Source organism: Meriones unguiculatus, chromosome 12, assembly GCF_030254825.1.
Source record: "Meriones unguiculatus strain TT.TT164.6M chromosome 12, Bangor_MerUng_6.1, whole genome shotgun sequence".
Lineage (NCBI taxonomy): Eukaryota > Metazoa > Chordata > Mammalia > Rodentia > Muridae > Meriones > Meriones unguiculatus.
This window is the reverse complement of record NC_083360.1, coordinates 3,852,501-3,879,279: the sequence shown is the minus strand read 5'-3', so window position 1 is coordinate 3,879,279 and position 26,779 is coordinate 3,852,501.

Here is a 26,779-nt window from a genome sequence, read left to right as displayed (position 1 = left end):
GAAACAAATGGCTTCCCTCATTAAAGTCCTTTGAATATTAGTGAAACTTACTGTGTATATTATAGGTTTGGAGTAAAAAATGTTACATAAAATCTACCTATACAGATTTTTGGCTTCCATTCATTTTATTTCCCTTGGACAATAGTTAAAAACCTTTTAATATAATTCTTACTAAAAATTTATTAGCCCCTCAGTTAACCAAAGTTGATTTTTCTTTGTAATAAAAAGTTAATCACCAAAAATATTATAAAAATTATAAGTTAATGATAATTATTATTTTGTTGAGTCATATAGCTTTGACTTCTTCACAAGCTTCATTTCTTCTAGTCTCTCCAATGATTATAAAATAATATTGAACTAATTAAAAGATTGAGAATTCTCAATGTAAATCTGTCATGAATTCAACAATTTCTGAAAATATCTACAGTGACTTTTATTTTTTTGTTTACTTGATCATGAGACATGATTTCACAATATTGATATCCTAGTAAAATTAAATTCTAAAGACCTCATAAACAATAAATTTCTTATTACTGAGCAAATTTAGAATTTCTAATTCATTGTATTTTTTCCCATCTACCTCTCTACTACCTATTCCCATTAGCATTCTTGATTTATGGACTAGACTCCATACTTTTGTTTTCCTTCACGACAGTATTTTCACCTTAAAATTGCTACCGGGGTTGTATTAACAATTTAAGTTCTATTTTTGAAACTACTCAGATTGGTACCTTGACTAATAAAATATATAAAATGTGATCTCTTATATTAATCTTCCATTTACAAATCACCAAATATTGGTAATTCTACATCAAGATAGTGGTCATAATGTATGAGATCGTGTTAAGGCATACATGCTCTAGATTTGAATCCATTAGGTTGAGACTCACCCAATATTGTAAATATCTATACAGGGATCCTAGAAATGACTGTGATGAGACATGTCTCATAAATACTTTAAGATTGTTTTACTCAAATTCATTTCATCAATACTTGGCAATTTACCACAGTGGAACTAGAAAAGATCATCCTGAGTGAGGAGACCCAGAAATAGAAAGACACAAATGGTATATACTCACTTATATAGCCATATAATAATTCCAGATTTTATGAATACCAAAAAAAAACCTGTGATGTATGTGTTGCTCTAAAGTATAGAAAATCTGCTTCAAAAATGCTTTGATATCTTCAAAAATGTGTAATCCTACACCTTTTGTTAATAGGCATTCCACTTTTAAATATTTAAAGCAACATACAAAAATTGTTAGCTTTAATATGTGTACACAAATTTCAGTAGAAGTCTTTTTTATGCCATCAACCGCTTACAAATAAGAAATGAGCAGAATATATACCCATTCACTACAAATGTTAATTTATGAAAAAAAATCGTGATATAATAAAACAGGAACGAGACTGACTACAGCATCTGTTTCCAGCGCCTCAGATAGCTACGTGTGCCAAGCCTTGTTAACCTTGCTTGGAGACATGCTAGTTGTTAACCTTGCTTGGAGACATGCTAGGCAGGCTACATTTTCTGAGCATGGGCCTGACCAAGCTGGGGTGTTGAACACATTGCTGACCTCTTTCTATTCCAAGCAGAGAAGAGCTGGGTTAAGAGTATACAGGGACTGGGGTATGGAAAAGTTTGTCTTGATCTACCATAATAGCCCATGGTAGGGATGTTGGGGCAGAGACTACACAGATTCCCATTGGCCCAAATGAATGGATTATGTGATTACTGAGATAAGGGAAACTAGCTCATCTAGTTTCTGAAGTTCTCTCAGAGGGATCAGTACTTGGATTATGGAATCTGTGTTACTATAAAAGAAGGTAGATCTGGCACTTCCTGTTTTAGCTTCTTACTGTTGTAATTGTTACTAGGATTTTTACTTCCACATAAATCCTAAAGCACAAAGTTAAGAGAAAAATTAGACTATTTTTAAATGAATGAAAATAAACATAACTGTTAAATAAATTAATTCAGTCATCAACTAAGCCTCTAGGCAATGGAATATTTCCATCACTGATGAATTCTATGAAATATGAATATACAGCAATTGCACAGAATCTGCTTCATAAAATGAAGATAAACTCTGTACAATATTGATAATCTTACACTAGATATACTTCAGGCAATTAATGAAACACTATGGCATTAAGAAACATACACAATATTTACTTCTTTGTATGTTAGTGTGGCTGTCAATTACTAGCAATAATCATGAACCTAATAAACTCCAATCTGCAAAAAAATAGAAAAACTGAGTAACAAGTTAAACATAACAGATGGCACCAAATAAAAATACTCTGGTGCAAAGAAGACAAAGGTTTGAAAGTGAAGACCTAAGACTAATTCTTCTTTGCTTTGAGCACAGAAAAGGAAAACAAAGAAAGATAACTGGGTATTTAGAAATATTTGCTTTTTAAGACTTATAAGATGATTTTATATCGAATGTTAGTGTTACAGTGAATAAAAGCTAGCAACAAATACTTTAAATATAAAAATCAATTGGCTTAATGAGTGTATACCAAATATCAGCATAACAGAGTCTATTGTACATATCAACTATACAGATAAAACAGAACTCCTACTTGTGGAGCAAAAATTAGAAAGATGGGTACATTTCTGAGCAAATGCACTGTCGAACTAGGATTCAAAATAGAGCTTTGAAAGATACTTTGATATCGGGAATATCATCAAATTAAAATTAATAATTTTTTATCAAATGAATTATTAATTTCTTTATACATTCATTTTTATCTTATTGAGACACTTTGATATGAAACGTGTTTCTTTTTCTCATTTTAAGCATTTTAATAAGTCATGTAGAAACTTTCACAGCCTGTTTAAGAAACATTGTGCAAAAAGCCAAATCATTTACTTAAACAAGGTCTTGCACACGATTTCTATGTATTTTCAATATAAACACAGAAGTCTGGAAAATTTGACTTTTGAAATGTCTTATGTAATATTTCTCACCTCTGATTTCTGGCTATATTGTGTAGCTATATCCTCAGGAAAAGTAATACCCTCATGTGAGTGTGAGGTGGAATCACAAAGTTCAAGAATAAACAACTATCACAAAGTTAAGAAATATTCAAATTTACAAGATTTCTGAATGTCCCCTCCCAATCAAGGTTGCTTAGTAACAGCTGCTGGTGTATAGAGACTCTGATCAGCGAGCTGTACAGGGAGCTCCAGACATGCACAGTTTTCGCCTAAGCTCCATGAACTTCTCAGTTATCAGCTGTCTTTGTGTCACCCACATCCACCATTCATGATCACCTGATAAAGGTATTGATAGTAGAGAAGCAGATGGAGAAAGTTATACATATTTGTCTCAATTCTCCTTGTTAATAGCACAAGTAAAATATTTCATAGGGTGCACTAAAGATTTATGGTCAGACAATCTGAATTACACCACCTTGCTGCAATTAACAATTTGATGAAACTTGAAAGATTATGGTTATCTTTAGTTGATGCTTGATGGGACATAGAGTATTGTATGGTATCAATGAAAAGATTTTTTTCCCTTGTCTACCTTCAAGATATGTGTTTAAAAAAATAATAAAAAGCACAGTCAAGCAGAGTGGTTCCAAATTCTAGATGTGTAATCTCATATCTATGCACAGTAGTTCTTTGAAAACCTCTAATCATGAATTCTATATAATTTGGAGAACAATAGGAGATTATTACAATAAGAACACTTGATTAATGGTTATTTTATTCTGAGAAAAATTTGGGAAGAGATTAGTAAGGACTCATTCACACTATAGTTAATTGGAATATGTCCTTTAGTGAGAAAGCATTTTTGGTGGTAAAAATACAAAAACAATCTATTACCCTCATAAATATATATTTACCAAGAAAAAAATGTATCATTCATATTAGAAGAGACGAAATATATCAGTTATAATAGTCTCTTTACAAAATGTAAAGCAATATTATGATTATTATTTATATCAGTACTGATGATCTTCAACTGATTATCAAATAATTGTCAAAAAGAATTTTATTTTTTTATTTCTGCTGGCTGCTTTGTGATAGATAAAGCATTGTATCTTGTTACACCATAAGGTTTTTTTGTTTTTTTGGTTTTTTTTTTTTTCTTTTTTTTTTTTTTCAATGCAGTTTATTCAGGAACCTTGAACAATCATCTGACCCTGGGGAAAGCCAGCCCACAGCTTAAATAGCCTCTGGGTAGCCAACCCCAGCATGCCACGTGGGCAATGCAGATAGGTCCACATACATGGAAGCAAGCCAGATCCTCAGCCTTAGCCAAATATGGAGTTGTTTGTGACAGAGAGCACTCACCATCGGGAAGGTGGAAGGCGGAAACCAGCTCCATCATAAGTTTTATATAAGTACAAAATCTTGCCTTTCTGAAAGTATCTTGTACTTTTCTTCACTATAGGATAAAATTTCTGCATGCAATTCATTCAGATATTGATTTAACATACTTTTACTGAGGAAATTTGTTGACTTATATAACCCTTTATTTCTACAAATCATCTGTTATTTCTTAGCAGTATATAACAAGTATGTTGCTGTAAAGAAATACTAACTAGTTTATTTTGTGATTGGAGCATTAAAACTCCAACGTGAACACTTTCTGTCATTCAATGGAACAAATGCCATGAAACACAGAAATACCTAAATAAATATTTGTAACATTAGCTACATTCCCATTTCTTTATGAAAGCCCTCTTTTTTCAAATTGGCCCTTTTTATCACCTGTTTCATACCATTTCGCTTTCTGGAGCTCCTTTTCCTCTGTATCCTATTGGACATTTTTATTCTCGTGAATTCTTTAATTATCACAGGTTATAAAGTAAATATCAGGATTCACAAACATGAGAGAGAACTTGGCATTTGTCTATCTCACACTGTGTTACCTTACTGAGTATTTTCTAATTCTTTGCAATTACCTGTAAGTTTAATGATCGAATTAATTTTTAGAGCAAAATTAAATTCCATTGCACCACACTTCCATTATTCATTAGTTGGTGCATGCCCAGGTTTATTACATTTCCTACCTGTGTGAATAAAACCAGAAGTGAATATATATATATGTATGTACACACTATACATACATATATAAATTTTCAGGTGTTTAACGGGTTAAATGGAAGCTTTACTCTGAGCTTTGTGTATGTGAGTACTTGGCCAAGGGAATGGTTCTATTAGGAGATTGTGGCCTTTTTCCAGTATGTGAGGTTTTTAAATGCTCAAACTACACCTTTCCTGCTCCCTGAAAATCAAGATGTACAGCTCTCAACTCTGTCTCAATCATGCTATCTGCCTGGTAGCTGCTATGCTTCCCATCATGACATAGCAGATAAAGGACTAAATCTCTTAAATTATAAGTGTCCCAAATAAATGTTTTACTTCATAAGAGTAGGTGTTTTCATCCTGTCTGTAAACAGGAATACAATCCAAATTAAGACAAAAGTTGTGAGTGGGGACTGGGATATTGCTGTGCTTAGCCTGACCGTGTTTTTATTTGAAGGAAAATCAATTTGGAATCTTTGGATTAGGAGAGCTGTGGAATACTGTAGGTGAGGTTTAATGGGCCATATACATGGATACAGGAAAGGCAGTGGACTGAGGGTGACCTGAACTGTGAGGGCTGGATCAAGAGGTTGCAGAGGAGAAGAATTTTAGTACATGGTCTAGAGATTATTCTTGTGATATTTTGGTTGAGAATGTGGCTTTTCATACTTGTCTGAAAAGTCTGAATGAGGCTAACTAAGGAGTGTTGGATTAATTCCATTGGCAGAGAATATCTCAAAGTATCACAGTATTGACTCTGTCCTGTGATTATTAGTGATTTAAAATGAAAGGAGCAAGTTGAGCAAGGAAAAAAGAAGAATAATAAAAAAAAAAAAAAAAACAACAACATGGTTCTCAGTAACCAATTGGTTTCCCATAGTAAGGGGAACAGGGACTATTTCTGACAGAAACTCAAAGGCATGCTCTTTGATCTCCCCACTCCACATGGGAGGAGCAGTCCTGCTAGGCCACAGAGGAGGACTTTGCAGCCAGCCCTGAAGATTCCTGATAAAACAGGGCCAGACGAAAGGGGAGGAGGTCCTTCCCAATCCGTGGACTTGGAAAGGGGCAGGGAGAAGCTGAGGGAGGGAGGGTAGGACTGGGAGGGATATAAGAGTGGGTTACTGCTGGGATACAGAGTTAATAAAATGTAACTAATAATAATAAACAATAAAAAAAATATTTAAAAAAATGATTTAAGGAGCAAAAGAACAGCAGGAAGTCAAATGAAGCTAACTGTTATGTCCATTGAGGCAAACACATTAAAGAAAAGCCTAATGTTAAGTGGAATAATGGGATTGGAGACCCCAGGTCAAGTTTCCTACCCAGATAAGCTTCCAACTTGTGAAAAAAGAATGAAAGAAAAGCTTAGGGCACATGTGGTGGTATATGGCCTTAATCCCAGCACCGCAGAGGCAGAGGCAGAGGCAGAGGCAGAGGCAGAGGCAGAGGCAGAGGCAGAGGCAGAGGCAGAGGCAGAGGCAGAGGCAGAGGCAGAGGCAGAGGCAGAGGCAGAGGCAGAGGCAGAGGCAGAGGCAGAGGCAGAGGCAGAGGCAGAGGCAGAGGCAGAGGCAGAGGCAGAGGCAGAGGCAGAGGCAGAGGCAGAGGCAGAATCTCTGAGTTCAAGGACAGCTTGGTCTATAGAGTGAGTTTCAGGACAGCCAAGCATAGGCAGTGAAGGAAACCATCAAAACCAGAAAGCTAATGACGATGTAATTGAACAAGGAGACGATGTTCCAGCCCCAGCAAGCAGCAGAACATGGCAGAGTTGGCCACCTGTTTCCGGCTTTAGAGTCAAGGATGAAAGAAATGGAAATCTGCCTTTGTGGCTACAGAAAGCCTCTGAGGCCAGGCATGTATCAGGGGTGTCCTTGCACAGATGCCTAAAGAGGCCATTGTGTGACGCTACGAAGGTAAGGCCTGGGTGGCTTTGGAGACATCAAGATGTTGGCGATTCCCGACTCATGGAAAGCTGCTAACACAGTGAGACCAGCCCATGGGAAAGAAGTCAAAAGAAGTGAATAGGAGTTGGAGATCTGAAGAGTGTTTTGAAGTCAAATGTGGAGATGCAGAGGCGGAGTCTCCTGAGCTCACTTTTGATCTGGCTTTGGCCCGGTATTTCCTCATTGTGCTCCCTTCTTTTTCCTTTAGAAATGTAATATATATCCTGCGCCTTTATATGTTGGATTATGTGATCTGCTTTTTTATTTTGATTTTATAGTTTTTTGATTATAGTTAAGAGTTTGCATGAATATCAGAAGAGACCTTGAAATTGGGACTTTTAGAGAAGTTTGAGACTGATACAGACTATGGGGACTTCTGGTGTTGTTTGGCTGAATGCATTTATTTCAGAATTATGTTGTGGCTACAAGCCTACGGGGCCAGGTAGTAGAAGGTAGTTTGAATAGGCTCCAAAGACGTAGGTGTCTGAATACTCGGTCACAGGGAAGCACGTCACTGCAGAGGAGGGCTTTTCAGGTCTTATGTGCTCAGGCTACACCAAGTGTTGGACACTGTCCCTCTCTACTGCTTGCAGATCAAGCTGTAAAACTCTGGACCCCTTCTCCAGCACCCTGTTTGCCTGCATGCCAACATACTTTTCACAATGATGGCAACGGACAAAACCTCCGAAACTAATCAGCCCCAATTAAATGTTTTCCCTTATAAGAGTTGCTGTGTTTATGGTGTTGCTTCACAAAAAAAAAAAAAAAAAAAAAAAAAAAAAAAAAAAAAAATCCAAACTAAGTTTGTTTCTGATGATATTTGAGTATTTGTTCTGGTCCTTGTTATACTCTGTTTTCCATTTTGTTTTAGTTAGGTTGGGGAGTTACTAAGTGTTGATTTGTGAATGGAGTAACTAAAGATGATCAGTTGAGGGGTGATGACTCCAACCTCCTAATATTGACTCAACGCAGTGCTATGGTCTTTGTAGGAGAAATTAAGCTGTGCATTGCTTTGTGGATCTCTAGAATCAGTCTTAATAAGGTTTCCATGAGAATGTTCTATGAGAATAAGGTTTCTATGAGTCTGGAGCTCACAGACTAACTTCATGAGTTTGGTTAAGTGTACAGAGGTTGATGTGTGTGTGAAGGTGGATGTGTGTGTGTGTGTGTGTGTGTGTGTGTGTGTGTGAGTGTGCAGTAACCATTAGAGAATGTGCTCAGAAGCAGAGGTCTATAATGTGTGTGGGTAACAGATCAAGTTCTTCTGGTCTCACTAGCTGGTGAATATGGGGTAAAGGAAGGCGATGAGACTAGACACACCAACCTTCCTAGAACGAATGTACTGAATAATGAAACACAGCCCAGGAGCAAGGGTCCTAACACATTCCAGACCTGGTGGTTGTGTAATGCTAGACTGTGCACAGGATGTAGGAGGTTGAGACTTCTGTACTATCCAGCATGGTACTGACTGTCGAGGAAGCATGCTCCGGAGATAGGAAGTGAAGGGACATCTTTTCTGTCTGGGTTAGTATGGCAAGGTTGGGAAAATGTGGACTGAGGCATAGAGTCCACAGAATTGGTAATTCTGGACCATTGCTGGAGGAGCATCAGGGCTCTTTTTGAATCTTTTGTTTGGGAATCAATTTGACAAAAACTATTTTGTGTTAAAATACTATTGAGATAGGACTATTTGATTTGTTACTTGATTCAGTTAAGGGGGATGCTTAATTCTCATTGAGAAGGGCAAGTAGAATATTCACTGGAAGTGGTTAAAAATAAAGAACAGGATAGGAGCCTACTATAGAGGTCCTTTGAAAGACTCCACCCAGCAGGGGATCAAAGCAGATGCTAAGACTCACAGCCAAACTTTGGGCAAAGCTCAAGGAGTTTTATGGAAAAGTGGTGGAATACAAGGACACGGAGGGGACAGGAGCTCTACAAGGAGACCAAGGAAGCCAACAAATCTGGGCCCAGGGAGTCCTGCAGAGACCAATACTCTAACCAAGGACCATGCATGGAGATGAACTATACCCCCTTCTCAGATGTAGCCTATAGGCAGCTCAGTCTCCATGTGGGTGCCCTAGTAAGGGGAGAAGACGTTATCTCTGACATGGAATTGGTTGACTGGCTGCTTTCTCTTTGATCATTTCCTCCTTGAAGGGCAGCCACAGAGGAAGAGGATCCAGACAATCCTGATGAGACTTGATAGGCTAGGATCAAATGGTAGGTGAAGATGGTTTTCTCTTTCTGTGGTCTGTGGGAAGTGAAGAGGGAGAGAGAGTAGGACCAGGAGGAGATAAGGCTACAATTGAGAGATAAAGTATAAGGAAGTAATAATATTGAAATATATTGTTTCATTTATCAACTTATGTGCAATGATATTTTGTGGCTTTAACATAGAGAATTTAGAAGAGTTAACAAGAATCATAACACATTATGTGTTAATAAAATTGTTAATAATTTGTTCAAAGATTTGTCAGATAAGTTGCTATCAAAACGTCTCAAAGGGACTAGAGAGATGTCAGCATTATTACCAGTTAGTTCCCCTGAGCTTTGCATGCTTGGATTCTTCACTGCAAATTAAGATGCTTGTGTGATTAGTTGATTTTTGTTTTTGTATTGACTGGGTGTCCAAAAAAAAAAAAAAGAATGAATAAAAAGCAGATATAAAATATTATTTCTCTATGAAAGATGGTCCATTTTAGTTTGAATATAATTTTATGTTATTTAGCAAAATAAAAAGAGAACAATTAAAATTTTATATGTGTTACAGAGAATTTGAGTCTGTTGTTATAAAGTAATATATAAAAGGCACTTCATAATAATGCAGTAAAACAAATAGTGGTCAATATCTACTTAATATATTAATGAAGCAACATTGTGAACATTGCTTTCAATTAGAAATTATTATAAAATTAATAAATATATGTATATATATTTACATATGTATATTATGTAAATAATATATTATATGTGGTTATGTATGTATGTTTACATATATATTTTATATAATTATTAAATATACATAACAAATACAAATATTATATATATGTATTATAAATATGTCATACATATAAGACATAACAAATATATGCATTTGTTATATATAGGTGACTATAAAACTACACCAAAAATGACTCTTTATAAAAGCATAGAGACTGCATTGTCCTGCAGCCAGTCTTGATGAGAACTGATAGGCTAGGGTCAGAGGGAAGGGGTAAGGACCTCCCCTATCAGTGGACAGGGGAAAGGGCATGGGAGGAGATGAGGGAGGGAGGGTGGGATTGGGAGGGAATGTGGGAGGGAGCTACAGCTGGGATACAAAGTGAATAAACTGTAACTAATATAAAAAATAAAAATTTAATTAGAAAATAAAGTAAAAGTATAAAGACAAATGCTATTTTAAGCCAAAACGGAAGATGTTTTAATAAGTCAGAAAGGGTCTGGGGAGATGGCTCAGTCAATAACCTATTTGCCTCCTTAGCATGAGGACTTGAATGTGGCTTCATGTGTGCGTGTAAAGTGCCGGGAGTGGTGACGGGGGATGACAGAAAGACAGATTTTTAGAAAGCACTGGTTGACCAGTTAGTCTAATTGAATTAGTGTGTTCCTCATTCAGTATGAGACCAAGTCTCAGAATATACGGTAGAGAGCAACTGAGGAAAACACCTGGCTTCTAACTCTGGCATCCACACAGCTTCTTTTACACACACACACACACACACACACACACACACACACACACACACACGCGCGCGCGCATACTCACACCCACAAACACACATACACACACATATGCACACACATGCACACACACACACAAACACACACTGATTCTCAGAGACTACCATGTGACCTTAAAAATGGCATGTCCAATACTGTTTGTAAGAAATCCACCTTAGGAGAAAAGACATTTTAAAACTGAACAAATAAAAAACTATGTAATGTAAAATTTATAGTCAAGAGAAAATTTCAAAGTTTATTTACTTTAAACAAGAATGTTTAAAGGATATTTAGAAGATAACAAAATAATAGAAGGAATTAAAATTTTTATTATTATTATTATTATACAAACTTTTTCAGAAATTAAAAAGGAATACTTTTCAAATTGCTGGGAACCATGACTCACAGAGTCATCTAAGCATGGCTCGCAGGGGCCACAGAGAAAGGCAGCAATACAGACCCTGGGATTTACGGCTGCACAGCTCGGTGTTGTGGGATCTCTAACAGCAGGAATGCTGTGTGTTTGCCTTTGACCCTCTTTTCTTCTGGATGGTTCACTTCACCTGGCCTAGATATGAGTGCTTGTGCCTAGTGTTACAATTTGTTATTCTGTGTTTGATTAGTCCTTCTAGGAGGCCTGCTTATTATTATTTTTAGAGGAAATCGAAGGAGAAGTGGGTCTAGGGGAGAGGGAGGAGGACTGGGAGGAGTAGAGGTAGAGGAAACTGTGGTAAGGATGTATGTATGCAAAAAAATAAAATTATATTAAAATACAAACAAAAATAAGCAAAAAAGAAAAGGAAAACTTCCTGAAAATCTTTCTGTCCTGTTACAAGAAATTTATGTGACTAGAAAAAAAAAGCATGGGATCCACCTACAAATTGGCAACAAATTATTCATAAGTGTTATCCACTGGCATATTTGGACATACTATCACACAATCGAGGTTTTACTTACAAAACCATCTCAGTGTAATGCATTATGATAATAACCTACTTAAATGTTCATTACTTATACAGAGAAATATCAAAGAAAAATTTCGACTAAAAATTCTCTTTTAGCCGTTTTTAGGAAGAAACTTGTTTACACACATAAATGTACTTGCACAGCCTACATGTGGCTATCTGACAGAATAATGTGGAGAGCTGCACTGACCATCACTTACTAGAGTGTGTCGATGTAACAAGCTCCCAGAGTGCCTAGGGAACATATGGTGATCCTTTCGACAGTGGCAAAGATGCTGCACGTCAACCCCATGGCAACGTCACTCACACACATGACTTCTGCTGCTCCGGCCTTAGAGACTCTCATTGTGCCCTGAGTGGAACAGGCGGAGAAGCCACCTCAGCCTGTTAGAGCTTCAGGCTTTCACAAGGACTTAAGACCATCTAGCCTAAGCTGAACAGAATGATAGAGCCCTCTAATGTACAGATGCAGGACAATGAATTCAGAGTGTAACTGAAACAAGAGCAGAAGCATGTTCTGCCTGAATATGGCATCCCAATTCGACTACATAAAATTAGGCCTTTGGATTCAGGCAGATCCTAAGAAATGATCTGACTGCCCAAGCCCAAACTCGTCAGGGCACACTGATTCAATCCAGTGATGATTCAATCCAATGATGTTTTAAGATTTTTTTATATAACAGTGGAAAGCTCCTAAAATCATTTTCAATATAATTGAAACAAACATATTCTAAAATGGCCCTGATTAAAAAATGTTAATATGTAGGCTGGAAACAATACATACTATTGTTAAAAACCATAAAAATCATTCATATGTATAAAATATAAGAGAGTTATGTGATCATATATCATATTTGTTTAGAAAATTGGACAATCAGTTTGTTTTTTTAAACTGTTAAAGTATAGGACCTGTATGGGCCCTGGGATTCCTTTTGTTGTGTATTGATTATTTGGAAATGCAAATGTAAGTGGATGGTAGATATTGAAGAAAACATTAACTAACTTGCAAAATTCATGTTCAGAAGTGTTAAATACACCTGATTTTCTTGGTTCACATGGTTACCACATATTATACTGACAAAAGATCCAGAAACAAAGGTATTTCCAGAAAAAATAGGCTTAACATTTAATTTTCCATGGAGGTTTGGTGCTGAGCAAAATAAGAAAGATTTTATGAAAACACATATATGGTGAGACTCTTAACAAGCTGAAAGATGTGAATTTCACATTATTCTTATGAAATTCAAGTTTAAACACTTTAAACTTTAACAAAACAGTTTATCCACTCTGAAGAGTAATTGAAAATCTCCAACTGAGAGCCCCATGTGAGCCTACAAAATATCTAACGTTTCTGCTGGAGGGATGTCCAGAAATACAGACAACCTTTCTGGTTGCCATACCTTGCTGCTTTGAGAGCTCTTTAGAATCTGACCCTCGCTCACTGTTTCTTCTTTGACATTTCTGACTGTATTAATTATCAGTTGGTAAATTGCCCTCAAATGTTACTTTACTTTCACTAATCATGCCAACATTGCTAATAGATGGAAATGCTTTGTAAGAATTATATGACAAACATGTTTTAAAGTTGTTGTTCCATTTACAGTTGTCAGAGTTTCATGTTTCCTATCATGTACATATACATTGTGTGTGTGTGTGTGAAAAACATCAATTATTTAAAATAACCGGTGAAAATGATAATTACACTGATTGATTAGTGGTTGGTGTTTATCTATACTGAGTTATCACATCCTGACTTACCGACCGGTTTTGTCATCACTTGCAGGGAACACCACAGCCAGCAGAGGAGCAATCCACAGCGGGCAAGAAGGCACATTGGGTCAGCAGGACTCGGTAGCTGGTGTTGGTTCAAACTTTGAAGGTCTGACCTCGAGTCATTCACTTTAGGGATATTTAAGTGCCACACAATTTGGTGCAAAGTTTCCTGGTTATTATAAACTCAACCCCGTGTTTAAAACAGAGCTTAAGAGATGACTACATAGAAACTCCTTATCTTTCATAACGATAGATTCTACACATTAACTGAGAAAACAAGCCCAAGATGAGGGGCTCGGGGGGATCCTCTCTCAGCCTTCGGGGCAGAGTAAAAAGGTCATATGTCCCTCGCTCTGAAGAGACAAGCCTATGTGTTCAGTATTCCCGTATTTACTCCAATTTTTGTCTGAGAGAACAGGGAACTCCATGCTTCCTAAAATTACTGTAAGTTATATTATTAATACGAAAACTGGACAGAAAATGAGAATAGCAAATGTTATAATGGATATGAGTGCCTCGCTATATCACACATATCTTAGAGTTTATTTTCCGATAAATTTTGACACTGCTTCTTTGTAGTTGTGGCAGGCAGCTATCGTCAGAACGGATACCTGTAGAAGAATGCTCAGATACCCCCACTGCCCACAGTAAAGAGCATGATGGGAGCAGCAGGAAGAAGCAGACCTCCCCACCCCCCACGGGAGGAGCAGCCCTGCTGGGCCGCAGAGGAGGACTTTGCAGCCAGCACTGAAGATGCCTGAAAAAACAGGGTCAGATGAAAGGGGAGGAGGTCCCCTATCAGTTCGAAACTGCTCACATTTTACAAGACTGCCTGCAAAATGTCCGCGTACTGCGCAACCGAATGCAAGCTGCAGTGAGAATCATTTTGCATTTTGTCATTGTTATTTCAGAACATAAAAATTCTGAATTAACACTGGCATTAATTCTACAAGGTAATGTCTTCATATTTAAAGTCAGTAACTGCAAGCAATCTGATTACATTCAGTGGCATTGTACTTTTGGCAGCTCATGGACAGAGTTTTGTTGGAACTATTATTTTTAATAGCATGCATGATATAAGTAATGTGGATAACAAGCCTGATAATATGTAGAACAGATAATTCTGAAGCAGTTTTTTTTTAATTTCTGTTTCTATTTAAGAATATGTAAATAGAATTAATGGGCATGTAAGTTCTACAGACATCTCTGCACTGAACAGTAATACCGTGTGTATTTGTGATAGCAAAGCACTGAAACAGGAATATAATCCAAGGCATGCAAAGGGAAAACTGATGGCGGAACAAAATATGGGTTTGTATAGAGAATCTAATATAATTTGAGTGAGATTGTCTAGTTTGAACAAATTTGTGATGACATCATTATGAGCTGAGTATTGTGGCAGGCTTCTACTGAACTCGTATGATTGTAACTTCAAACATTCTGTAATTTATTATTGGTTGCACTAAGGTATTACTACCAGTGTAGATAAGGCATTGAATATAAAAAATCACTGTAGTATACCCAAATAGATAATGTGAAACAAGACGGTACTGTCTATAGACTGCTAAAAGATGTATAATACGGTGTCTACTTACAGAAAATCTAAGATCGCCATAATAAGGAGACCTTTACGGTTACATATGGTATAATTAATTTAAAATATGGTTGTCTATTTATACAACCTTGGTAGAAAAAGAATATAAATTAAATTAACCTAATTAAGGAAAGATGTCATCCAGAAAACTGAAAGGTTTATTGGTTTGGGATTGAGAGATCTTGATTAACACTTAAATCTTGTATGGTATGCTGTATCTGCTATACTCCCTGATTTTTTTAAAAAATAATTTTAAATAGTATTTTTAAAATAATTTTGCATTTGAACAGTATTATTTCTGGTATCACATATAGTTCACAGCTAACTACATAGATCTATTAGAGATTGTATAATCCAAAACTCAGAAAATTTACTATTGATTTTAAAATAAAAACAATATTATTATATAGTTACATCATTATTATATATTTACATCTTTATTAGAGATTATTATATAGTTATATCATTCTCCTTGCTAGTTTCTTCCTTTAATACCTCCTATGTACTTATTTGCTCTCTTCCAAATTCCTGGCCTCTTAATTTAATTGCTGTTTTATTGTTATCTGTGTGTGTACATATGCATGTTTGTATATATGTATGTATATATGTACACACATATGAAGATATGTGTATTTATAAATAAATACAACCATCTAAGATTCTGTACTGTCACCTGTACATTTATGTTTTCATGGATGATTATCTTACTGGAAAATTCATTTGATGTGCTCTTGCCTGAGGCAGAATATTTTTTGATCCTCTGGATAGGTTAGGTACCTAGTAGTTCTTTTTTTAGGTTTTAGGTCCCAGACAAAGCTGAGCCTCACCAACATTGTCTAAAGATGTTACCAGTAATGACACCAATAAATATGGTGACAATGTCTTCTTTATGAGGCATTCAGTGATGTATGTAAACACACTTGCTATAGAAAGTGTTCACTTAGTTTCCCAGCTTACATGTCCTTCTATCTCACATACATCTCTTCACAGAAATACTCAGAGTAAATTTATTTCAAGTGCTAGCCAAATTGTATAGACATACTTTTTTTTGTTTGTTTGTTTGTTTCTCATACCTCTTCCTTCATCTCTTGCCATCTTAACATCTTCTGGTCCTTTATCTTTGACCATAAAAGCCGGAGTCTCTGCAAAATTTGAAGATTAGTGAGAAGATGAGCTTTCTTACTTTTTCTTCTCATCTGGTTGTTTTAAAAAAAATGTTTTAAGGCTTTGGGGATTGAGTCTAATCACTATGCATTAGTCAGCTTCGTGTTACTGCAACAGAATAACAGAGAATGCAGGAAAGCTGAGCTTGTTAGTCCAGGTTGGAAGCTCAATGTGCACATATGTATGTGAAGCGTCTAGAAGGACCGTTGCATGGCTGTGTTTCTGCATGGCCAGTGACAGACAGGTATGTCTGGAGATATGTTGGGATATGTATCACAGTTTCACACTATTCTACTTGATAAATAAGATACACCCATTCTCATGACCCCCTTTCAAAGCAGGACCCCAAAAAGTTAAGAATCACATTGTATCTCTCTTCAAAAATCTACCCTTTCCCTGGGGCAGTGTTCAGGTGTTCAGACACGTAACCTGTAGATGTGTGGAAATATGAGTACCATATTTAACTAGAAATCATGTGTGCCAATGATTGAATTATTCATAATGATGGCTTTATATTAATGACTTCTGTGGTTTTCCATGTTGACCTTCTATTTCTGTTTAAAATGGCGTAAGATTATCTGTGCCACGTTATCTTTCTCTTGAAATAACTTGATAGTTTAGCAGAAAAGTATTTATATTTATATGTTTTCCTTAAACTGTATGCAATATTTTTAAATTAAATCTTAAACCTGCATTTTAAAGTAGCCAAAAATAAGTGCCCTTCACAAATTTGTTAAGAATCTTTTTTTTTTCTTTTTCTTAATGTACATTTTAATGAGATTCCTATTTTCTCTTTATTTCAGTTCTGAGGACCAAAGTAGTATCTTGATGATGCTAGTTCACTTTACTCTATCCCTGAGCTACACTCCATCCTTACAGAAGCCCTTAATTCTTCTTGAGCATGTTCTCTGGCACTTTATTCACAAGATTTCAAACGAATTTCTTTAATTAATTTCAGAAATAAGACATTCTTATTTTCAGTTTCTTATTATTCTTATTTTTATTATATTGATTATGATTTTCAGTTTCTTACATTTGCCAAATTATTCTCTTCTACTCCCTCTCTCTAATCATAGAGATTCAAGGACTTAAATGCATTTTTGCTTAACTATTTTAAAAAACACAGTATGTATATATTGAAGTAGTCATGTTCCTATATTATTCCTAGAGAATGTTAAATATTTCTCATTAAACTCAGAACACTGGTGAAACACCAGAGCTAGTTTTGCCATGCCAGCATAATGTTTAAAAAGGAAGGGGAGTTCTTAAGGTGTCATTTTGTAATTCCGGTTTAACAGTTTAAAAATCCGTTAATATAAATAGCGCACACTCATCCCTGAGTCTGGGTGAGCTTTGCATACAGCTTCCTAGCAGTGTGCATGGAGTGCCATGTCATTAGAGTGTGTTGTATGGTAAAACTTTAGGATGAATTATAGATTTAAACAGCAATTCATTCTATAATGGGTGAACCAAGTAATGTAAGAATGAATCCATGGTGACCGTTTAAAATGGAATTCAAGAAAACAACATTTTATTTGCTTCATAAAAACTTGTGAAGCATTCCTATTGAATAACGTAAGCAGAATGCAGCCACATAAATCTTCTTAATTTACATCTAGGGTTCCATTATGCATATTTGATAGCACTCTGCAGAACTTTAATTTACAGACTTCTGGAACCTTACCAATCCCAAAAGAAGTGCTCAACATGCCTTCGGAACATTTAGCTGAAGCAAGTCACGGGAGAGTTCCCTAATGAGTACAGAATTATCAGTTATTTGCATTCCTGGTAGATTTAAAGCAACAGGGCCGATTACCACAATAATGCCGAGTTTAGTTTGAACAGGCCTACTCCTGGAAGCATTCACTAGCAGGCAGAATTAAAGGTATAAACTTCCAAATATAGAGTGAATTTGAATTACAATTTGTTTGTCTCCTCTAAATGAATGGTGTAAGTCAGTGATGACGTAACGTCAATAAATAAACCAAGAAAATCTTACATTTATTTAGCTGCTACATTTTAGCATAAATTGATCTTACGATGTGCTAATAAATTGTTGCAATAAACAATGAAAACCTTTAAACTGTAGATAATAAAATTATATACTCTAGTCTTCAATGGCAAAGTGTAACCATTTTTGGATATTTTCATAAAGCATACTATTTAGGAAATCTGGCATTGAGGAGATGAGGGATGGGGCTAGCATTGTGATATAAAGTGAATAAATTGTAAAACATAAACAAACAAATAAATAAACGTACAAACTAAAAGAAAAGTCTGGGCCAGTAATATGACCATTGAGATGCCCCAGTGGGTAAAACTGTTTGCTATTAAACCCTAAGACCTAAATTCAAACTCTAGGAATCACATGATAGAAAGCAAAAATCAAGTAATGCCTGTTGTCTACTGACATCCACAAACATGCTTTGGTATGTATGAATACACACAAATAGCTGTGATCAATTTTTTATCATTTTATTCTTAGAACATGAAAATATTAAAATATAAATCTATATGGAAAGAATTTTGTAAGCATCTATTAATTCAAGACAAACTGAAACATGGGTTCATTTTGGGGGAGTGGAAATTTTATTCATTAATTCTAGCTTCATTAAATACATAACCCACAATTACTGAAAATATGTCACTACATAACTTGTACTCTGAATGTAGAGTTTGGGATCAACATCAGTTGATTAGATGATTTCATGCCATAATAATATTTTGGAAAAATTCCTCACACAGCTGTCAAAATACCCAACATTTTGGGCTTCCTTTTCTATTTTCTACTGCACTAAGTGGCTTTCATATCCTAGATGTAGAAGGTGTTTAGCTCAGCAGTATACAGATCTTCTCCAGTTGGTGCTATCCAATCTTTAAAATCTTTTGTATAAGTGTCACATGACAAAAGGGATTCACCTGCAGTTAAAGCTGTACTTTGAAATTTGAATTTCCGCACAGGCTAATAGTATGTTAACAGTCCATCATGAAACTGGGCAGCACCAGATGCCATAGCTTCAAATCACCCCTGGGTCTACAACAGGCATTATCGTGCCTTCTTAGCTGTCTTCTCAAACCTGGTGTTTGATGGGTTACCTGCATCTAATCAATTTTGATTCATGATATTTTCATATTATGGTGAATTGCTTGAGATGTAATTCCATAGTGACAGCTGTGTTCCTCAAAAACTTCAGTTTCCTGTCAGACAAAATACCTAATGAAATATTTTCATAAATGTATTAAGAAGGCTATTTGGTTTGATAGTATCCTAATTTTATTGTAGTATTTAACTGTTTTTAATAATAATGCTTTTTGTTTTATGAATAAATAATTCTTCCTGTTGTGGTATCTACAAGCTGCCAGTGTCTTCTTAGCCAGGAATAAGGCCTTAGGAGGTCCTCTGCCAACCATACTGAGACTGTGACTATTGGTCTCGCTGAGTTCTATACAGCTGAATTAACTTCATGAGTACAATGATCAGGCAATGCCCAGAAGACAGCATTTCACATCATTCCTCTCCACATTCCAGTTTTTAAATTCTCTTTCATCTTTGATTATTTATGAAAATGATGTTACAGGTTTGTTTCTTTTTCTCAATTCTTATTATGAATTTTACTCATAAATTTGATCACTTTGAGGGGAAAGATTATATTAATTATATTTGCCTTAAATAGTAAGGGTTAACCTATCATTGGCATTTTCAAACATCAAAGGCTCTGGTTAAGAACACACTGGACAATTTGTTGATTGCCGCTGGTAATGGGCCTCTCCCTATTTTATTGCTGAATATTATATTTTTTAATTATATCATCCAATAACCAATATGTTGTTAGTTCTACACATATCAATTGATTGTTACAAATCCTTTTAATACATATTGTTAATAAAACACTGGTTGAATTCCAATGAAATTGTACCTCTTACCCACTTAGAAACTAAGAGTAAAATAATTTAAGATTTTGCTTCATTTTCTTCATATCTACAATGGATAAAAATGAGCTATTACTCTTAGTATTTTTACAAGAATGTCTGATAGTTTGTATGACATGGTGTCAAATCCTCTATTTTATTATACTTTCTTGTTTCTAATATAAATAGTATGCTTGCTTATTTTTTACATAGAGGATGGATTTGAAATTCTTTTTAGTTAATGCTACTGAATTTGTTCCTGCTTCTTGAAATCTATCCTTATCCTTTGAGACAGTTTTTCAACTTGCATGTAAACCATGCTAATATTTTCTACAACTGCAGAGCTTCAGTAAATGTATCAGAATTTGTCATGATTTCTACTGTTAGCTTCCCAAGACACACATCTGATCATTGTACTTTCGGTTCTCATATTTAACAATCATTGAGTATTGCTTATGGAGTGAATTCTAAACTCTATAGTAAGACATCCTAGGCGATCCACAATCTGTCCCTAATCTCACTCTTCAGCCTCATTTCACACTATGTCCTTCAAAATCACTCCAGTTTAATTATGGTCTTCTGCTCACTCCCAAATACATCAAGCCAGTTTTCAGATGGGGATAGTTAACAATTGTTGTTAAGAGTCTGAGTACCAGAGCTAAACTTCCTAGGCTCAACCTCTCATGTAATCACTTAGGAAGTGATAAATTTGATAAATCATCTAATGGCCTTACATTCCTGTTGTCTACATTTTGATATCTTTAAAACTAAGTCTAGTTTCTGAGTTTATCAAGGGAATTCATAACTGTGAACACTGTCTGAAATTTTTTGTGACTGTTAAAATGTGTCCATGTTTTTAGGTTGCTTTTGGTGTTCTGTTCACCTGAAAGTCATTTGTATTTTTTATAAACTTTCCTATTCTGAAAGACAAAGATCAAATGCGGTATGTCAAATACATCTCATCTGTCTAAACTCAGTCATGAAGTTTGAAAGTTTCCTGCTTAGACTTCTTTCCAGCTTCCCTCACTAACCGCAGAAGTCACTTCTCCTTCCTAGAAGTGGTGGTGTCCCACCTTCCTCTGTGGGCATTTTAGCATTCCACACAGAGGAGTGGCGAAGGTGTCCCCTAGCTGTGGATAAATGTGGTCCCACCTGGGATCACACTGTCTCTGTCTCTGTCTCTGTCTCTGTCTCTGTCTCTGTCTCTGTCTGTCTCTCTGTCTCTGTCTCTCTGTCTCTCTGTCTCTCTGTGTCTGTCTCTGTCCCTCTGTCTCTCCTGTCTCTGTCTCTCTGTGTCTCTGTCTCTGTCTCTCTGTGTCTCTGTGTCTCTGTGTCTCTGTCTCTCTCTCTATCTCTCTGTCTCTGTCTCTCTGTCTGTCTGTCTCTCTCTCTCTCCAGCTCTTTTTGAATAGTCTAACAGACGGTGTTGAAAGACCGAATGTCTCCCAGGTTGGGAGGCCTAAGACTACTGGTGGCTCAAATCCACCCGGGGAACAATGCCTCATTCTCATATGCTCCCTGCCCTGTGCCAGACAGGGCCATCTGCTCCCTGTTTCTCTCAGGCAGCCTTTTCTCTTTAATCTCTGTTTCCCCCATTTCTCACTCACCTTAACTCCCTGACACAGTCTGACCTTTATGAAAGACCATATTGCATGAACATACATGAAACAGAAAACCTCTGTGACAAGGCAATGTCTTAGACCTAAGTCAGAGGTGTCCTAGTTAGGTTCCAGGACTCAGCTTAGCTCAGCGGAACTTCCTTAAAGCCTACTCGGTGGAATTAACAGGAAACTTTTCATTGACGGCCAGAGCATTCATTCAGTCGAAAGCTTCCTTAACCACGGGATAGTAACGGTTGCTACAGCACACTTACGTTCCAGGTGCATTTGGTCATTTTCAGTTGTAGAGAAATGCTCAAAGCAGCTGGACATTGACCCCATCTGCAACTTGATTATGGACCCAGCCATTGGTTCTAAGTTTTCTATACCAAAAGACACTTCTTTTTCCTGCTTGAAGGATAACTTAAGGAGCTCAAAATGGGAGAACTGAAATAGGTGAGTCTCCTTTTCCTTCCAATGAAAACTTGACATCTGTATCTACATGTATGACAAATCGCCACTGGTCCGCAAATCCCAAATATCCAATCTCTAATATCTAACTTAATATAGGTAATGCTGTGAGGCCAGACAGCAGAGTGTTCCGAGGCCCCTGCCCTATAAAACTCTTAACTCATCTAAATCTTCTCAAGCTTCTGGTTTACAACCACCTCCAAGGACAGAATGCTGGAAATGTCTGCTGGACCTCCAAACTCGCATCTTAGCAATCTCAATTATCCCTAACCTAAAAAACATAGATTTCCTTTGCCTTATGCCTCTTTTGGTATATGCCTTTGGCCTACTTGTCTTTCTGCATCTCCAAACCTGGGAAATCCTATTTGTATCTTTAACATCTAAGATGTAATTTAACAGCTAAATGTAATGCATTTCAGGCTCTCTGCCCCATCTTCAGATACACCCACCTTGATCATGGATATGTAGTTCACTGTAGAGCATATGTAGAGGTATAGAAGAATCTTACAGAGGTGCATCTGTATTTTGAGTGTGTAACTATTGATAAATTGTTGCCTTTCCTTCAACTCTACCAAGAAGGCTGGCTTTCGAATTGGGTTTTCATCCATCTGTTCCATAAAAGCTTCCTCCTATGTGTCTGACCCGGGTCATCCCAGCTATCTGACTCTGTGAAAGGGAAGAGAAGAGAAAAACAGAAAGCACAGGAAAAGATGTTTTGTGTGTGAGCACAGCTAAGAAGTAAACTATACAAATGGCAAAGTGTTTAACTCTCTGAATCCTCCCTGCCCCCCGAACACACACACAAGTTTTTCTTACTTTTGTTGAATACTATCTTAAACGCTTCTGTTGAAAATGTAACTCTGTGTTTTAGGGTTTGTAAGTTCACTGTGTGTGATTTTAAAAGGAAGCACAGGCTCTAGGTTATCTCCATGAATAGTCCTTGGTTGGACTATGAGTCTCTGGGAAGTTCCCTGTGTTCATATTTTCTTGTTCTGTTGCTCTCCTTGTGGAGAACCCTGACAATACAGCCACTTCTGATGAGAACTGATAGACTAAGATCAGAAAGAAGGAGAGGAGGACCTCCCCTATCATTGACTTGGGGAGGGGCATGCATGCAGAAAGGAGGGGGAGGGTGGGACCGGGAGGGGAAGACGGAGGGGCTTATGGGGGGATACAAAATGAATAAAGTGTAATTAATAAAAGTTAAATAAAAAAATGCTTGAGTTTATCATGCATACCATATGCAAAAAAAAAAAAAAAAAGGAAGCACAGGCAATCTGAGTTTGCAGTATTATACCATGTATTTAAGGATTCACTTTCTGTTTAGGAAAGGGGCGTGCTCCTAATGCGCCCATCTTGAATTCCATGTGGCTTGCCACCATTTTATTTGATGACATCTTGGTTCACTTTGTAGTAAATGGCAGCCAGATGGCTTGTGGACATTGAGGCAGCTACGTAATTAAGCCATGATCTTGACTAAGCTTTAAATAGGGACCTGGCTTGTGACTTTATCACCATCTTGGTTAAGGTGAAGACTTAAAATAAAGCAAGTACGACAACTATAATCACTAGACCTACTGGTCCACATACTTTCTATTGTGTCTGTATTTTATTAGACAAAGGAGACAACACCAGGCTTTCAAGGTTGTTTGTTTTGAAATGAATCATAAAGAGTATGGCATTTTGTAAAAGTACTCTATAAAAAGATCAGGAAAATGAAGTTCCCATCTGCACACTCTATGATTCAAATTTTATTTTGACATAAAGCCTTTAACTCAAGAATTACATTTTTAAGAACAAAATTTATCAGTGATAAAATTGTGAGATCTTAATCTTATGAGATAGTTATGAACTTATTATAAACTATTAGAGATAATTACTCTATAAATGGTCAGTCATGTTAAGTACAAGGGTTATATATTTACAGAGACAAGCTGAGATAAATAGAGCATTTTTAATCTCCCATTTCATAATCTTCTGTTATCTCCCATTCCATAGTATTCTGCATATTTTTTTCACTTAGGTTTATAAAAATTGATTATACGATATTGAATGGTTGAGTAAAATGGATTCCATTTACAATACAAGTGCGTGGCAAGAATCCACTGGCTGAAGTCATTCCCTTGATTGGAGCACCATCCCATCAGAGTAAGCTGCATGCTAGCCTCCTTACAGGAAAACAAAGAATGGGAAATAAGACTTCCCAGAAGTCTTTGGCTTCTGGCTCCAGCTGCATAGGTCTGACGAAATCTGGCTGTGTAGCACTGACCATGTTCTGCCATGTAGTCAAAAGCAGAAAACATCCTCCTCCTTATCTACAGAAAAACAAAATGAATTATACCTTATGTCTCACATGACTGAGGATGGAGTCAGTGTCTTCTGAGCTGACGTGAAAGGATGCTGTGAACAGAGGAACCTTGGACATGAACCTACTACCTGATTATTAAAGGACCTGCACACAGGTTGAATTGGCCCTGCCTTTATCCTGGGATTCAGTTCTTCTTTTTAGCAAACGTTAACTTCAGGACCTATCTTCTAACTATCCATGTCCCCTCGTTACAGGAGGATGACAGATATTTAGTCATTAAACTCACAGCTTGGGAAAATTACTCAGAATATCCAAGCAGTATCTTTGCAAATTCGTCTTGTATCGGCACAGTCAATAAATGATTAGATAAAATGATATCCCAGGCCCTCACATTCTTCAGGAGGAGGTGACGCAGATGGAAGACATTCTCACCAACCTGGGCTCACCTGTGGTGCTTTGGGAACATAATCTAGTCTTTACCCAGTTCCAAAGCCGGTGCCTGGGATTTTACTATGCAGGCTTTAGAAGTGATACTTGTGTTTGTTTTCTAAAAAATTCCAAAAGCCAATATGTGAGAAAATTCCCTTAATTTGGGTACATAGTTTCACAAATCATGACTCTAAACAACCAATCTCTTTTTAAACATAACAATGTTTAGAAACACGCTTATTGCTGTCATTATGAAGTAACCTAGAGATTTGTCCTCAAAAAAAAAAGAATGAGTAGAGTTGACTTTACTCTTCATTGTTAATTCAGTTCATGTTTCATGTAAATTATTTATTCCAGATTTGACATGACTGACTGCTTTCATCTTTCATTTGTTGGTTGAGTGTATATAATGGAAATGTACAGATTTTTAAAAGGTTCCGTTAATAAAGTTAATTTTAGAAAAATAAGGGTTTTTTTATAATGAATCATTTGCTTTTGACAAGGAAGACACTGTCTCTGGGTGTATACCATTTAAATTGAAATTAGAAACAATATTTTTAGAGGGATACAACTTGGATTTAAACTATATACAGACAGGTTTCATAAAATATATTTATATTATAATGTTGGAATATTGGTATAATAATTTGATATTAAAATATGTATCTTTTTTAATTTTAGATAACATTTTATTTTTAATTTGTGTTTTATAAATTACACTTTAATCACTATATATCCCTGCTGTATCCCACTCCCTCATCCCCTCCCAATCCCATCCTCCCTTATTCATCTCCTACCATGCTCCTCACCAAGTCTACTGATAGGGGAGGTCCTCCTCTTCCATCTGACTCTAGTCTATCAGTTCTCATCAGGACTGGCTGTATTGTCCTCCTCTTTGGCCTGACATGGCTGCTTCCCCACCAGGGGTGGGAAGGTCAAAGAACCAGCCACTGAGTTCATGTCAGAGTCAGTCCCTGTCCCCTTTCTAGGGTACCCACTTGCATACTGAGATGCTGTGAGCTACATCTGAGCAGGGGTTCTAGGTTATATCCATGAATGGTCTTGGGGTATCAATCTCAGAAAAGACCCCTGTGCCCAGATATTTTGATTCTGTTGCTCTCCTTCTGGAGCTCCTGTCATCTCCAGGTCTTACTATCTTCCCCTTCTTTCATAAGATTCCCTGCACTCTGCCAGAAGTTTGTTTATGAGTCTCAGTATCTGCTTTGATACAATGCTGGGTAGAGTCTTTCAGAGGCCCTCTGTGGTAGGCTCCTGTTCTGTTTCCTGTTTTCTCCTTCTTCCAATGTCTGTCCTGTTTGCCTTTCTGAGGGAATATTGATCATCTTACCCAGAGTCCTCCTTCTAGCTCAGTTTCTTTAGGTGTAGAGATTTTTGTAGGTTTATCTTATGTCTAGTATCCACTTAAAAATGAGTATATCCCATGTGTGTCTTTCTGTTTCTGGGATACCTCACTCAGGATGATCTTTTCTAGTTCCCACCATTTGTATGCAAATCTTATGATTTCCTTTTTTTTAATTGCTAAGTAGTATTCCATTATTTAAATGTACTACAATTTCTGTATCCATTCCTCAGTTGAGTGATATCTGGGTTGTTTCCAGGTTCTGGCTATTACAAATAAAGCTGCTATGAACAAAGTTGTGCAAATGTCCTTGTTATATACTTGAACATGTTTTCAGTATATGCTTAGGAGTGGTATAGCTGGATCTTGAGGAAGCACTATTCCTAATTGTCTGAGAAAGTGCCAGATTTATTTCCAAAGTGATTGTGCATGTTTACATTCCCACCAGCAATGGAGGAGGGCACCTCTTTTTCCACATGTGTTGTCACT